The 17,132-nt window shown below is 34.2% G+C and overlaps 1 long non-coding RNA gene across 1 annotated transcript; it reads left to right on the forward strand.

The window, feature by feature from the left end:
- Positions 1–842: 842 nt before the first annotated feature.
- Positions 843–4,042, forward strand: LOC135767494 (uncharacterized). The gene is made up of 2 exons (XR_012336862.1): positions 843–1,457; positions 1,605–4,042. It is a non-coding gene; the product is annotated as an uncharacterized lncRNA (long non-coding RNA).
- The last annotated feature ends 13,090 nt before the right edge of the window (positions 4,043–17,132 follow it).

A 17,132-nucleotide genomic window follows, 5' to 3' on the forward strand; every position in this document is an offset into this window, starting at 1 on the left:
TATCATTTCAGCGTAATAATCAAGTACTTTGCTGCCGTATCATGGCTGCAGCAGGGGCATTGATATTACGTAGTGCCTGAAAATAGTCCCCTGCTATCCCTTGTGAAAAATTAGCGTACTTAAGTGTATTGAAAGCATACTTTTTGTGTGCTAAAAATAATAAAAGTATACTTTTTAAAAAGTGCACTTGCTGATAATATAATATAATATAAATTAAAGACCACTTAAGCGTAATTAAATGGAATACACTTTAATGACACTATTTATTAACACACTTAAGTGCACTTTTTACAACTGCACTTTGTAAGAATATGTATTTAATTTTAACTTATATTAAGTACACTTTCATCATAATATTTATAAACACACTTAAGTGCACTTTTAAAAATGTACTTTTTAATAATGTCTAATTAAGCTTAATTTAAAGAAAGTACACTTTCATCATAATATTTATAAACACACTTAAGTGCACTTTTAAAAATGCACTTTGTAATAATATCTAATTAATTTGAACTTATAGTAAGTACACTTTCATTATAATATTTATAAACACACTTCAGTGCACTTTTAAAAATGCACTTTGTAATAATATCTAATTAATTTCAACTTTTAGTAAGTACACTTTCATAATAATATTTCACTAACACACTTAAGGACACTTTTTAAAAATGCACTTTGTAATAATATCTAATTAATTTTAAATTATAGTAAGTACACTTTAATTATAATATTTATAAACACACTTAAGTGCACTTTTAAAAATGCACTTTGTAATAATATCTAATTAATTTCAACTTTTAGTAAGTACACTTTCATAATAATATTTCACTAACACACTTAAGGACACTTTTTAAAAATGCACTTTGTAATAATATCTAATTAATTTTAAATTATAGTAAGTACACTTTCAACATAATATTTATAAACACACTTAAGTGGACTTTTAAAAATGCACTTTTTAATACTGTCTAATTAAGCTTAACTTATAGTAAGTACACTTTCATCACAATATTTCTTAACATACCTAATTACACTTTTTAAAAATGCACTTTGTCTAATTTAGTTTTACTTAAATGTAACCCTGGTTAAATAATTAAATATTATTATTTTAAAAGTGTGCTTAAATGTAATAGAGACTATTCATACATCTACATTTATTTTATAAATGAGGAAATACATGTGAATAATTCAATCTGAATTATAAATCTGAAATGAGTAAACCAATCGGAGTGTTTAATTGTAAGCTCCGCCCCTTTTTTGCTTTCGGATCGCGTCTCAGTTCAGAGGAGAGATGCAGAGCGACAGAGACACTCGATCTAACGCGAGAGTGTTTAATTTGATTAAATATGACTCTTAAGTTCATATAAACTGAAGAGATCAGAATTTAACTTGCATATATTCAATGATACAGCGTGATTGTGTGGATTGAGCACTTTTTGAGCTTTCATTTTGACCTGGTGAGTTTGTTATAATTACCAATGTTATAATTAGCCATAAAAACGAATGTCAACACTTTAAATGTCATATCATTTTATTTGTTTAATCCATACGAGACAAAATAGTGTTATATTGTGATGTTATATGGGTTGGATTGTTCATTGCAGTGTGATTATGTAAAACCACATGGTGCGTTGTGTTCACTGCTGTTCGCTGACGCCATTTTGGTTGCACGTGCCTGTGAAAGACAAAAAGAGAGAGAAACACGTGAATGGACAGGTATTTGTCTAAATTGTCATTTATTATGACGATGGCACTTATGTATGTATTTTATTTGTTTCCTGTATTATGTATAATTGTTAATCATTATTGATACACAATATTGAATGTTTTTTCCTTTCGTATGAACATTCCTTGAGCTGGATTTTCCTAATTGATGGCGAGCCTCCCATTTCGACCTGATTGGATCACGAATCTAGAGGAAAGGACAATTTTCTATTTTAAATATTTTTCTTCAGACAAGTAAGAGGATACATTTCAGAAACTGTTTCCTTATTTTGTTTGTTTACTTTATTGAACTGAAACATTTCAGAAGCACAATTCTGATAATTTAAGACTGATCAATACTCCAATTGATAAGAACTTTGAACTTGAATACTGATTTCAGTGTGTTACATATATAATTTGTACCATCTTTGTACATTGATTGTGACTGTGATTTCTGTAAATGAGAAGTAATTTAGAGGGTGCACCCATAGTATATATGTGACCAGTCACGGAAAGTAGGGACACAAGTCGGATCTGGGCATTTTGAGTTATTCACAGATTCTGAAAGTGCAGTTTCTAAGCTTTCCAACGATGTGTATCACATGGAAATCTGATAAGATTTGGAGAAGTTGTGGCCATTTGAATATAGGAACTCAGAAATACTCAAACCGAGAAAATCGAGACGAAAGGGACTCTTCTTTTCAGCTGGGGGAGACAATAGGGCTCACTTACATCTCATTTAGCTAAGCCATGCCCCCTGTAAAACCCTTTTTGAGATGTTCTAGCATCATATGTAGTATTTTATGACCAAATGACAACCCGCAAAAATAAACATGACTCTTTTACCTTTGTGGGGATCACAAGTCGAATCCAGTCTGTTTCAGATTATCCAATGTCCCTATTTGTCCACAAATGCGTATAATCCGTGAAATATAGATTGTTTACATCAGATTTCGCATGAATGTCTGGTAATACAATATAATATATAATCTGAAGACTATTTAAATCGTAACATGTAAGGGTATATGAGCTTACACTCCGTTAAACACATGAACCCGCCTTCAAAGTTTGTATTTAAAATAGGGAAGTAGTATAATAGATCATCCAAACAGCGCCGTCGAAAACGTGACATCCTTTAGAGAGGTTACCAATGGCTCGCTCGTTCCTCCATCAGCCAATGACTTCATGGAAAATATTGATAGACAAAACATGTAGCCAATTATATGAAGAATACAACTATATCTGTGTAACTTCTGTGTGTTTGGACTCATGCTGCGCTGCAAGAACTGACATACAGATGACGTCAAAGTACCGCGAGAGCGAGTCGAAATTAAACTACTCCGTAAGATTTCTTGAAGAGCTCTCGCGGTACTTTGACGTCATCCGCCTGCAGCGCCCCATAAAGTCAGTGACGCGGCTGACGTACGATGCGGCTGACTGTTATTTGTTCCGCCCCAGCTTCTTTTATTTTTCTTTTGTTTTGTGCGCCCGAGCTTTACAGTCTGGGGAGACGCAGGCTATAAGTTTGAAAAAAAAAAAAAAAACTTAGCAAACATGTCTGAGGAACAGGGCAGCGCGTCACTACAGTCACGTGACTTCACGCTCGAGCCGGAAGAGAAGACAATGCTGAATAAAGTCGTAATTCTGCTATTTTTGGACCAAACTGTATTTTCGATGCATCAACACAATCTCCTGACCCACTGATGTCACATGGACTACTTTGATGATGTTTTTATTAACTTTCTGGACATGGAAACCATACATAGATTTTCAATGAAGGGGAAAGCTCTCGGACTAAATCTAACGATAAAACATCTTAAACTGTGTTCCGAAGATGAACGGAGGTCTTCCGAGTTTAGAACGACATAAGGGTGAGTCATTAATTACATTATTTTCATTTTTGGGCGAACTATCCTTATTTAGTAGTCACGCTGTTCCCTTTGTGGGCGGAGGCGAAAACACAAGCTTATACAGTATGTAAATATACACACAGACAATGACGCCCCCCGCTGCACTCTAGAATCTCCGGAAAAACAAGCCTATTTTAACCGCAAAATGTACGCTTTTAAATATACAAAAACTGCTATCTCAAACATGGAGAGGCTTCTTCGTGATCTCAACTAACAGATTCTTCAATAAAACGAAAATCACAAATTTCGAAAAAAAACTTTGTTTCTCATTTTCTCGAAACTTGTGCTGCCGACTTGAGTCCCTGGTTTCCGTGACGGGTCACATATAGTTAATTGTATTTTCATTGTTGTTACTATTTTTTGTGATTAAGGAAAGAATTAGAAAGGTTTCTCAATACTCAAAGTAAAATAATTTATTAATCAACTTACCTTCTGTCTCTGTTTGTTGCTCACTATCACTGCTACCTCCTCCTTCGTACGGTGCACCCTTCTGATCTTATTATTATGCCTGGTCCATAAGTAAGTGAGTTAATACCCGCTACATAAAGAAAGTACACTTTCATGGCAATATTTCTAAACACATTTAATAAATGATCATTAGACTGATGTGACCTACCGACTTGTTAATTTAAAGTTCATGCAGTTCTTTTTTAGTTGTCTGTTAAAATGTAAAAAAATTATAACTTTGAGTTTATTTTTTTCTAAGGGATGTAATTATTCAATATTGATAGTTGTTTGTTTGATTCCAATTTAACAATATTAAAATAAGTTTTTTTTTTGTTTGGACATATACAACTCATAATTAATTTATTAAATGTACTTTTGCAAAACAAAAAATCTGATTCATAATTTGACTACCAAACTGTTTTATTGTCAGTGTAAGCATTGTGGTTTTTGTTTGTTTGCAATGCATTAAACTGAAATGAATACATATTTAATTAACTAGATTTGTTTTTCAGTATTTTGAGAAGTACATAACCATATTTCACATACAATAGAAGTAGTTAAAGTACATACTGTAGAAAGATGCAATGAAATCACTTCACTGCACTGAAATCACAGTTCAACTGATTGCATTTAATTTTATATATTGGAATTTATTTGGCAAACTTGTATTTGAAACATTACATTTAATGAGTAATTAAATGTACTGTTAATATACATTAACTTATTTTTAATTTCACATTAATTGCTTGACAGTAGATTGAACAGTGCACTTTAAGTATATTTTAAAAACACTAGAAGCAATTATGAAAGTAGATATAAAGTTGTAATAAAGTACCAATTAAGTTGTTCCAAAAAATCACTCTTAATGGCAACTTATTACATTTTATTTCAACTTAATATATGATATATGTTAAATTAATTACACTTAATGTGCATTCAGTGCGCCGAAAAGATTGCATTTAATTCACACTTAAGAGTATTGTTAACAGACATTAAATTGCATTTTAAATCACATTAATTTCATGTCATTATATTGTGTAGTGCACTTTAAGTATATTTTAAAAACACTAGAAGCAATTATGAAAGTAGATATAAAGTTGTAATAAAGTACCAATTAAGTTGTTCCAAAAAATCACTCTTAATGGCAACTTATTACATTTTATTTCAACTTAATATATGATATATGTGAAATTAATTACACTTAATGTGCATTCAGTGCGCCGAAAAGATTGCATTTAATTCACACTTAAGAGTATTGTTAACAGACATTAAATTGCATTTTAAATCACATTAATTTCATGTCTTTATATTGTGTAGTGCACTTTAAGTATATTTTAAAAACACTAGAAGCAATTATGAAAGTAGATATAAAGTTGTAATAAAGTACCAATTAAGTTGTTCCAAAAAATCACTCTTAATGGCAACTTATTACATTTTATTTCAACTTAATATATGATATATGTTAAATTAATTACACTTAATGTGCATTCAGTGCGCCGAAAAGATTGCATTTAATTCACACTTAAGTGTATATACTTAAAGTGTATTATTTATGTAATAAGTACACTTTATAAAAGTACACTTAAGCACACTTTTTTTTCACAAGGGATTAAAAGTTACTATTTTCAGGCGCTGCGTAATGTCATCGAGAACTCTCTTGGTCATTTTTTGGTGCAATGCTAATGGTCTAATCAGATTCAATGGATTAGGCCGGTGACACACTGGATGCGTGGCGTATCTGTTGCGTGTCAGTTGCGTCGCGGCTGCGTCGCGTTTTCTGTGTCTGTACATACCAGAAGCATGCCTGACTCGGCGCTGACGCGCTGCTGTTGCTATAGGTGACGTATATTTTGGCTGGAAACGCTTCCAAGACGCTTGCGTGTGGCGTGAAAAATAGGCGTCGGTTCTATTTCTAGCAAGCACGCGTTTTCCGCGCGGCTCGAGCCGCGCCTGAGACGCGCGTCTCATGCTGGCAGTCTGCAAGCTCTAACCTGTTAACATGGAAGCCGAATTAAAAACGGACACGCCACGCAGCTGAGACGCTCACGCCACGCATCCAGTGTGTCACCGGCCTTATGCTAAGCTATGCTAAAAGTGATACCGCCAGACCCAGAGATCAGCTGAATGGATTCCAAAAATGTAGAGTCTGGGACTTATTGGCATATTTATAGATCTGCAGATACTAAATTAGCCGAGAATGTAGAGTTAAGAGCTCATTATAGTTATGGGTATGTCCTACTGTGGTTTTCTTCTGCATCGTCGTCTGCGGCGATGTGCAACCACACATGCAGGACCGCTGGTAGTAGCAGCTTAACCGCCAAAGAAGCAGCAACTGAAACATTAAGTAAACTGTCAGTAAACCCACAAACGAAAAAGCAGCAGCAGCTTTTTGTGTGTGTTTTGAATAGACCAGCGATGATAGATATAAATAGACAGCAACTTTTGTTGCAGTTAAATCACACTTGGTTCTCACCATCACAAACAGAAATACCTATGACAGAGTTTTTTTTAGGGGTTTTAATGGACCGATCACAGCTGTTAACATTTTGGCTAGGTGCACGTTAGGCTACGCAGAGCAACGCACTGCCTACACATACTGTAGCCTACAGCGTAAAACCTACACACGACTAAAACTTGGACTTTAAATTCAAGCTGTTTTAAAGCAACACTATGTAGTTTTTTTACCTTTAAATAATGTCTCTAAAATTATTTCAGTGATAGAATAACTTTTAACTGGACAAATTGTACTGTTGCTGCAATCTGAGCAGCCTCCTAGCTGCTACAAGCACACTCTGAAAGTGGCGGTGGAGGGTAGGAAACACAGCCCCGCCCCTCCCCCTGCCTGCAGAAGAGTGTCTGATACCAGGCACTGTTGCGCTTTTCAACCACATGGGGGAGCTGCAAGTCATTTTTACGTGGAAACTACATAGTGTTGCTTTAAAGCATGAAGAAATTAGTGTGACAGATAAAAATATGATATTATGATGCTTAAAGATGAGTTTTAACTGATAAATTATTGACTACAGGGAGACTTTAAAGATATTAAATAAAATTTTTAATCATTTTCAAACGCCACAAAACAAGGAGAAACTTTGAGAAATCTACAATTGTGTAAATATCAACACATTATTACTCAAAAATTCAACATCTTTCATTTCCCTAAAGACACCAAATTTAAGAATATTGTAGTCTGTCCTGAAAGCCCTTAACAATAGTACAGCTGTAAAAACATTTATACTGCACATATAAACTATGATTGATTATATATTCTCATTTATGACATCTTACTTTAATCTTTTGTGCTTGTTTTGAGTGTCTATGACAATGAATAAACACATTGTGTGTTTAAAAAGAGCATTTGAGCAGCTGAAACCAATATGCCGCGCATCTCTCTAACAGCAGCTGCATAGTGACGACATCTGTTTTTTTAATAAATGTGAAATTTATGGCTCATTGATATTTCTTCAACTTTCTTGAATGTCTAGAATCCTAGGACAAAACATAGACGGAAATTGTAATGAGCTTCAGATCTTTTATTTTTTTTTTCACGATTGAACACAAATATGTATTGCACAATCACTATTATTGTGGAGTAATCTACCTTTTTTTGACCCCTTTTTTTTGTCGCTCTGTTAGGTATTTGACATCTGACTGAAGTTGTGTAGTTATTATTAAAAGTACAAAGTGTTGCTTTAAGAATTGGCTAATAATCCATCTCTTCCACAAACATCTGATTTACTAATACAGAATTCAATATCTTTTTCTATTATCTATATTTTTTCTGTTCTTAAAAAGTAACCATATATGCTGTGTTAGGCTTGATGAGACTAGTTTTATTAAATGTATGTATTGCTGAGCGTTTGCTAAATGACTAAATGTGAATGAATGTGCATGTGCACATTGTGTAGGGCATTATATCTGAGAGGTGGGTCAGTTTCTTATCAGTTTAATCAACAACGACAAGCCCCTTAAATAACAAGCAAGAAGAGCCTCTTCTGTCCGGTCAGTTGTGTGATTTTGATAACTTGGACATCTATCGTTGGCTGTGATCTGTTCCTGCAGTAAAATGGTATGTCATGAATGCTATTTCAAAATAAATGCAAACAAAAGCAAGCAATCTTAATATTCAGTAAAAACAGGAATGGTGATACGAGCTTATCCAGTAAAGTGAACCACAAAATGTTTTTTGTTATACACAACCCTAATGTCTACTTTTAATGACTAGAGTCAAACTTGTTAAGCTTGTTTACTGTAATGTTAAAATATAAAAGAGAAGCTCATCTGAGATACATTTAAATGACTGCGCATCGATTAATAAACTGTAGTGAATTAAGTTGTTCTTAATCTGAACTAAAATAGGTTTTTTTGCCTATACACTGCAAAAAGTAAAAGTTGGATCAACTTAAAAAATTATTTAAATTAGTAAGGCCTAAAAATTTGAGTAGAGCAGCTTTCACTTTAAAGGAACAGTATGTAAGAAATGTATATCAATTAATCATAAAATGGCCCTGAAATGTCACTAGACATTAAGAAATAATTTTCATTTCAAATACTTATATCACTGACAACAGTGGTCTGGCCAGGATATTGTCATTTAAAAAGTGGAGTTGCAGCCCTCAACTGATGTTTATGTTGTCATTTTGTGTAGTGGCCACCAGTTGTGTGATTGCAGTACCAGTTTTAGCCACAAGTTTTGTGATTGCAATACCAGTTTTGGCCACAATCCTACATACTGTTCCTTTAATTAAAGTGACATCTAAAACAGTGCAACACACTTATATTAACACACACACACACACACACACACACACACACATGTATAAAAATAAATAAAAGCAGCTACAATATAAAAATGTAATATAACTAAAATAAACAAGCTCACACACACCTTTATTCATGGTTATCCCAATCGCTTATTGCACATAATTATGGTTTAGCAGCATTAAGTGCAGTAACTGCTATAGGATAAAAACTGTTCTTAAATCTATTAGTCCTTGTTTTAATTACTCTGTACCGTCTGCCTAACGGCAACAACTCACAACACATAAAGAATAAAAAAATAATTTTTATCAATAGTGTTACATATCACAAAAATAAAATGAAGTACAGTATATCACCAAAAATACACTCTTGAGATAGTTGACGTTTGTATATCTGTGCTAAAAGCATCTGAAGACAGCTGAACCTCAACAAATTGTTTTAATAGCTTTTGTACTGCTGCAAAACTCCAACATCTGCTACATATCATCCAGTTATTTATCTCATGTCTTAAGTGCCAGGGTTGCTCTGTTTTATCTTCAGGCATGCGCACATTGTGTGAGTAGCGTATTACAGTTTTTTTCGATTGCTAAACGACAGTGGGCACAACTGGAGCTACATGTGCAAAACTCTAACTACAGTCTGCACTACCAAAAGTCACCTGAGCACAACTCTTAACATATGGCTCAAAACAGCTCCGTGCAGCCAAACACTAAACACAACCCTCACTGAGATAACACACACTGTCACTCACAACACACTGAGAGGAAAAACACTAACATCAAACACCAATACACAAAATACTAACTTTATATCTTTACAGTTTTAACAATTTCAGTGATGTCACACCAAGTAATGTTTTCTTTAAAGAATGATTTATTTATTGATTTATCACAATATTTTTTTTAGAACATCATAATTTTTTAGGGTAAATGAAAATTAGCAGTTTGCTTCAGTTGTCTGTAGTAATTTACGGAATTACAGTAATGAGAAAAAAGGTAGAAACTTAAAGTACATGAAAGGTAATATTATATAGAAATGAAATATATATATGAAATTGGAATTTATATTTATATGAAATTGCAATCAGCAGTGTTTGAAAGGCACAAGGCTGAAATCAATTGTGTTTTGAATGTGTGATTCACAGTTTTGACAGCAGTGTGTTAGCATTTGAACAAAGTGCTGTAAATCCACAGTGTTGTGCAGGTTGTGATTAAAGTCATGGAATAAGTGTGTAAAGTTTTGAAAACTGTGTTCAAACAATGAAAAACGAACTAGAGTTTGGTCCACATGAACTGCTGCTGTGCAGACTGTAGTTAGAGTTTTGCACATGTGACTCCAGTTGTGCCCACTGGCGTTTAGCAATCGAAAAAAACTGTAATATTGGGCAACAACACTTTCAATACACAGACCCCGGTCAGTCTTACAGTTTTTTTCGATTGCTAAACCTCAGTGGGCACAACTGAAGTCACATGTGCAAAACTCTAACTACAGTCTGCACAGCAGCAGTTCATGTGGACCAAACTCTAGATCATTTTTCATTGCTTGAACACAGTTTTCAAAACTTTACACACTTATCTCATGACTTTAACCACAACCTGCACAACACTGTGGATTTACAGCACTTTGTTCAAATGCTAACACATTGCTTTCAAAACTGTGAACCACACATTCAAAACCCAATTGATTTCAGCCTTGTGCCTTTCAAACACTGCTGATTGCAATTTCATATAAATATAAATTCCAATTTCATATATATATATTTCATACACTCTAAAAAATTGTGCCGTTAAATAACAGTAATCAACTGGCAGCTTGGTTGCCAGCAAGATAATGTTATTTTACGGTTCTGCCTCTGTTAAAATACAGTTCTACTTCCGTTAATTTACAGCTCATCTATTTTAACAGTATGTTAATGTTATAATGCCCTGAAAGCAACTCATTTCATTTAGGAAACCAATTGCCTGATCCATTCAAGTTTATAAATATATATATTTACATGGTGGTGTTAGTATTGTGAACTTAATTTATTTGAGTCCACTGAAAACAAATATTACTTCTAAAATTGAACTGCAAACATTTAAACTTTCACACAAATCTCATGTAGTTCACCATGCGCAAACTACACAGTTACTGCTTTAAAATAAAACAACAGGCAGCATAACATCAATGATCTTCTGCCCATCCTTGACCTAAACAACCACACTACTCTTCAGCACAATGGTAACCCAAAAACTGAGCCAAATCCTAACAAAACAAAACATTAAACACTAAGAGATTAGGGCCGGGACTCGATTAAAAAAATTAATCTAATTAATTAGAGGCTTTGTAATTAATTAATCTAAATTAATCGCATTTTAATCTCATATAAATATTTGACCTGAGAACATTAAGAAGTATTTTTACATGGATTTTTATGAATAATGACTGAATACATAAGCTTAACAAAATATTGTTTATTTTTGTTCAACCAAGTCGTTGTACCCGGAGTCCACGCTAGCTGCTGTATGTTTTGCATTGAGATTATACTTGAGGCTCGATGTGCTGCGGTGATATGTGAATTCCTTGTTGCATATCTTACACACAACCATGCTCTTATCGACGCTTACCAGTGATGCGCGGGTCAATGTATAAACAACCCGCCCGCAAATCGGACCGCAAAGAAAATATATACCCGACCCGCTTCCTGGCCCGCATTTCTTAAAGTAGTTTGTTTAATATTGCAGGGTTCGGGACTTCTCAGGTTTTGACTGTCTGTGTTCTGGTACCTATGTGCGCGGATGCCCCACCTCGCGTATAAAAACAACAAAACATAATATACTATAGGCCTATAGCCTATATTAAAATTAAAATATATAAAAATGTGCATAATATATTTTTTAAGTTGCACATCGTTTATAGGTTTCTTAAGTGAGATTCGGATGTGAAAAGCGCTGCATAATGTACGCGCCTTTAGTGTTACCATTGAAACTTAACTAAATTAAAAAAATAAGAGGTGATATATAGCTTTAGCCTACATAAATGCTTATTGCTTTAATGTTGCGAGTTCCTCTTCGACTTTTCTTGCTGTTATGTTTATAATAGTTCATTGTTCAGAGTTCATATTGATGATCTTATAGTCAATTTAAAAATGTTCTTACAAACTGACTCTATTCGTTTAACTTTTTTCCTTTACCTGCCGTCGCTGTTCTCTGTGCGTGTCCTCCGTCAAAGTAGCCTATTAAAATTAATATGAAGTTGATTTTTAAAAGTCTTAAGCACACCGCAAATCAAACGTGCTGCTACAGTATGCTCTAAATGCGCGTGTAAATTTAATTTCTGGGCACTGCCAGGCTGATTTTTTGAAAAGTAAGTGATATAGGCTACTCACTGCATGTTTTGGCATTCGGTAGCATATGCATCAATGAGATGCAAGGTGTTGCTTTTAATGTTCTTTTTAATTTATATTCACAAAACCTAACAACAAAACATTGTTTATAATTACGAGACAAATTATTTGAAACGAAATTCGTTTTAAAGTAGCAAACAAAACTTAAATTAAACTCGTAATAAACTAATTAAATTGAAACAAAACAACATTACAACAATATTTAAACCCAACAATACTCAAACATTAACATATAACAGACATTAGGATACATGTTAAAATAATCTGTAGTTTGTTGGTAGATGTTTATTGGTCAAAACCTGCGTTGCAAACCTCCATTTACCAGAATAAATCATTTTTACTTTGAAATTGATGCGTTGTCACGTTAAAATCAGCTGTTCGTTTAGGTTCCGTCTACTTTTATTTACACTGCATCACAACCCCGGAGTTCTCGAACTAAAACAGGGTCTGCAGCATTTACGAATGACTCTATTAATAAGTGCGATTAAAATGCGTTAAAATGTTTAACGCGTTATTTTTTGTGTAATTAATTAATCTTAATTAACGCGTTAAAGTCCCGGCCCTATAAGAGATATATCACATTATCATCTTGTGTAAATCCCCTGATCAGTTTTTAAGTTAACATGATTTAAAAAACAAAATACAAGGACTTTTCTCTAATGTCTGTGTGAAATTAACATATTTCTGTATGCAAATTTGACGGTTAAGTTTTCTGTTTTTTAACAGCACATTCTGTTAAATAACAGTAATCAACTGGCAGCTTGGTTGCCAGCAAGATGATGTTTTTTTACGGTCTCCTTCGGACTGTTAAAAAACATTAGCATTCTGTGTTTTTATATCTTACATATCTAACCCTTTAAACCCCATCGCAAAATCCTTGGTGTCAAAAGAACACTGCTTAATGTGTCCACACTACAAAGAGTAAAAGAAACAGACCCAATGTTGAAGATAATGATGGTGCGTTCCAGGCAGGTTTTTAAACCCGTGAGTTACGACTTCAAAACCACGACTCACGACCTTATGCGTTCCAGGCAGCCCGTAACTCGTGTTTTTACAACCTTCTACCGGTGAAAGTGCACTGGAACGGCAGTCAAACCCGTGACTTCCCACCCGTGAACTCGTACTAGATCGATGTACTCCCAGTTCAGAGTCGTGAGGCGTGGTTTTGAACTCGTGAGTTACGGGTTACGGGTTGCCTGGAACGCAGCATGAGATAATGAAGTGATGATTAAGTTAATTATGAACAGCTGCTGTTAACAAACACAATCACTGAATAAAAGATGAACAAGAACTGAATAAAAGAAAAAACAAGCAGAAACTCAACTTACAGACTTAGATGAGACTTAAACTTACTCAGATTTTCTAAGATCTCACAAGAAGATCATCAAACAACTCCACAAACAGCATTACCATCTTCACTTATTACAAACCAGTTAGATTTTATTTTATATGTACATTAGCTCTTACTGAGAATAAATCATACGGTGTGGTTTCCTAAACAGGTATTATCTTAAACCAGGAATAGTTTAATAAGGAAATTTAACAAGTTTTAACAAACATGCCTAACTAAAAACATTACTTGTGCATTTTCAGGCGAAACAAAGGGCACTGATGTATTTTAAAATATGTCAGTGCAAGTTGTTTTGAGTTTGGACAGCTCTAGTCTAATAGTCTAATCCCTAAATAATAGTTACCATTCTCGTGATCAGTGTTTACTTTAGTAGGACTCTTGATCCTTGGGTTTGCCCTTTGGTGTTATATTTATTCATGCTTATCAATGTGATTTGAAAGACATTGAATATGGCAAAAAAGTATAAATAAAGTATTATCACTAACTAATGACTGTTATGGTGTAAGTCTCTTGAGTCAAAAGTAATTTACTGATTTATACAGAAGCTCATAACTGATTAGATGGGTGGCAACCCCTTATAATAGTCTTATAATGTGACAGAAACTGAGTGTTGAGGTAGCTAGAGGAATCTTAAAAACATTGGGATTAAATGAAATTAAAAAACACGAGCAAACTACACACACAGATATCAAGAATCAGGCTATGAATCTCAACAATGGTGACTATCAAATGAAAAGCTTCATGCTGCAATGCATGCTGGGTATCAGCATAGTACAAAACTCATTAGGCCGATGAACTGTTTTCCCATTTTCTTTTGTCACCCTAGTTGATAATCATAGGCTGATTCTTGATGTCTGTGAGTGTCATCTGAGGACTGGTTTCAAGTTTGCAAAAATACATTTGTAGGCAACTCTGTCAAGATATCAGATTACTGTTATACTAATTATTCATGTAATGATTCAAAATGTAAATACTTATTCATAAACATTCCTAAGAACTACTAATTTTTATGATTAAGCTTCATAAGGCTGGTAAGACAAACTACTGATCAATAATCAGACATCCAACCTCACACTGTAAGCAATTGCCGTAAATTTACAGCCAATTTTCAACACTAAAATACTGTTTTCATGTTAAACAGTTTAGTACTGTAGTTAGCAATGCATTGTGGGCTGCTTAAATTGGAGCAACAAGACAGAGGCCCTCAACAGTAAGTTGATGTTTTAAATTACAGGACAATACAGTATTTTCTTGAAAATGCATGTTGACTGGGGAATTTGGAGCACGGTCAGAAGCAATATTAGTTTTATAAATTGAGGCTAGCCTTTTGCTTTTGGTCAATTTTCTTTAAAAAAATACAGAAGTAATTTGTCATTAACCCCTGGATGGAATTTCGGGAACCATTATTTGGATTGGAGATTTTCCAGAAGAGGACGTACAATTTAGATGACGTGCTGCACATTCTCAAGTGTTCTTCATCAAATTCATCGGGTCTTGCATCTACAAATAAAACGGTAATTCAAATCTTATTCATATTGCCAAAAATGCTTGATATCAACTGATAGAAGCTTCTCTTGCTAGGGATTTAAACATGTCATTGAACAGTGAGGCTTAGATTTGAATAGCCAAAACAATATTACTTTTGAGTGGTATTTTGTTTAATTTTGGTAAAGTTAGACGTAGGCTACTTCTGAATTTGAGAAACAACACTTATTAAAAAATTTACTTTAACCAAACCATAGGATTATTTGAACATCGACTATCCAAGATGGTTTTGGTGAGTTTTATTTTGTTTGTGTCGACTTTTAATGAAAAGTGTTTTACAAACAGTTAACAAGAAAATAAAGCTAATTGTAGTTTGGTTAAAGTTGAACAGTCAAGGCTTTGCATTTTTCTTTTTAAACGCCAAATTGGTGTGAAAATATTATCTTTCTGGACTCTTTGTGAATGCAATGTGTGTACTAGTTTGTGGGAGTACTACTACATATGTAAAAAGAGAGGTGTAAATATTTTTTTGGCTCAAAGAAGGCTGCATGTAAGCTACGTGTGACAACATGGAGTTAAAAAGATAAATTGTTACCCTTTAAATTTTGAATGTCAAATCTATTTAGAAGTTTGATTGTAGGTACCTCGTTCACGTCTTGGTTACATTCCACCTAGTGTTTACTAATTATTGTCCTTTTTATAAATTTTCTTCTTAAAAATCTTATTATGGTAAGGATAATGTATTTGTTCCCTTCAGGTATCTGCCACTGCAGCTGACGTTGAGACAACTCTCAGTCTTCCTGCAAGTCCTCGCCTGATACCTGGTAATATACATTTAATTTAGAATCATTGATAGACACATTGTATATCTTATCGGCCATTCATCTTGAGTTTACAAATGTTTAAACAAAGTAACAAGTATTTCCATGTTGTTAAGTTTCAAGTGCAACAAGGCAAGTCACAATTAAGGGTTGGATGATCACCTTTAAGGGCTCTGAGGGCATCACACCAACATTTGCAATTGGACTTGCTGCTATGTTTGCAACCTACTACATTTTCAGCCTTCAGTATCAAGATGAGACAGCCTGCCCTGTGGAATTCATTCAGAGGTAAACCCCTTCATTCCCTGCCATCATTATATAGATATATACAATTAAATTAATGTGTCTGTATTTTATGCATAAAATGGAATTAGTACTGTACATTTCAAGCCTCAACACCTACACACACACACACACACACACACACACACACACACACACACACACACACATTCTGGTTTCCATGTTTTGTGGGGACATTCCATAGACGTAATGCATTTTATACCATACAAACTGTATATTATATTCCCCTTACCTGCCCCATTCCCTAACCCCAACCATCACAGAAACCATTCTGCTACTTCACATTTTCAATAAACATCATTCTGTTTGATTTATAAGCTTGTTTCCTCATGGGGACATCAAAATGTCCACAAGGTCACAAAAACACTGGTATTCCTATCTTTGTGGGGACAATTGGTCCCCACAACGTGATAATTACCAGGTACACGCGCACGCACACACACACACACACACACACACACACACACACACACACACACACACAAACACACACACACACACACACACACACAGGGTATAGACTTTATTATAATTCTATTTGATGTCATTAAAGGAATAGTCTACCCTTTTGCCATATTAAACTATGTTATTACCTCAACCTAGAAGAATTAATGCATACCTATCTTTTTTCAATGCGTGCTCTGTACAGCGTGTTGTGAATGTGTTAGCATTTAGCCTAGCCCCATTCATTCCTATGGTACCAAAAAAAAAGTTTTATTTTGTGGCACCATACTTACTGGTATAACTCCTCATGTAACAGTCTTTCCTAAAAAGGAAAACACGGAAGTGTTTGGTGGCTTCCCTGTTTGGTACCATAGAAATGAATGGGGCTAGGCTAAATGCTAACACATTCACAACATGTTGTACAGTGCACGCATTGAAAAAAGATAGGTATGTATTAATTTGTCTAGGTTGAGGTAATAACATAGTTTAATATGGCAAAAGGGTAATTTGTGCAATGACGA

The sequence above is a fragment of the Paramisgurnus dabryanus genome, chromosome 6 (assembly GCF_030506205.2).
Source record: "Paramisgurnus dabryanus chromosome 6, PD_genome_1.1, whole genome shotgun sequence".
NCBI lineage: Eukaryota > Metazoa > Chordata > Actinopteri > Cypriniformes > Cobitidae > Paramisgurnus > Paramisgurnus dabryanus.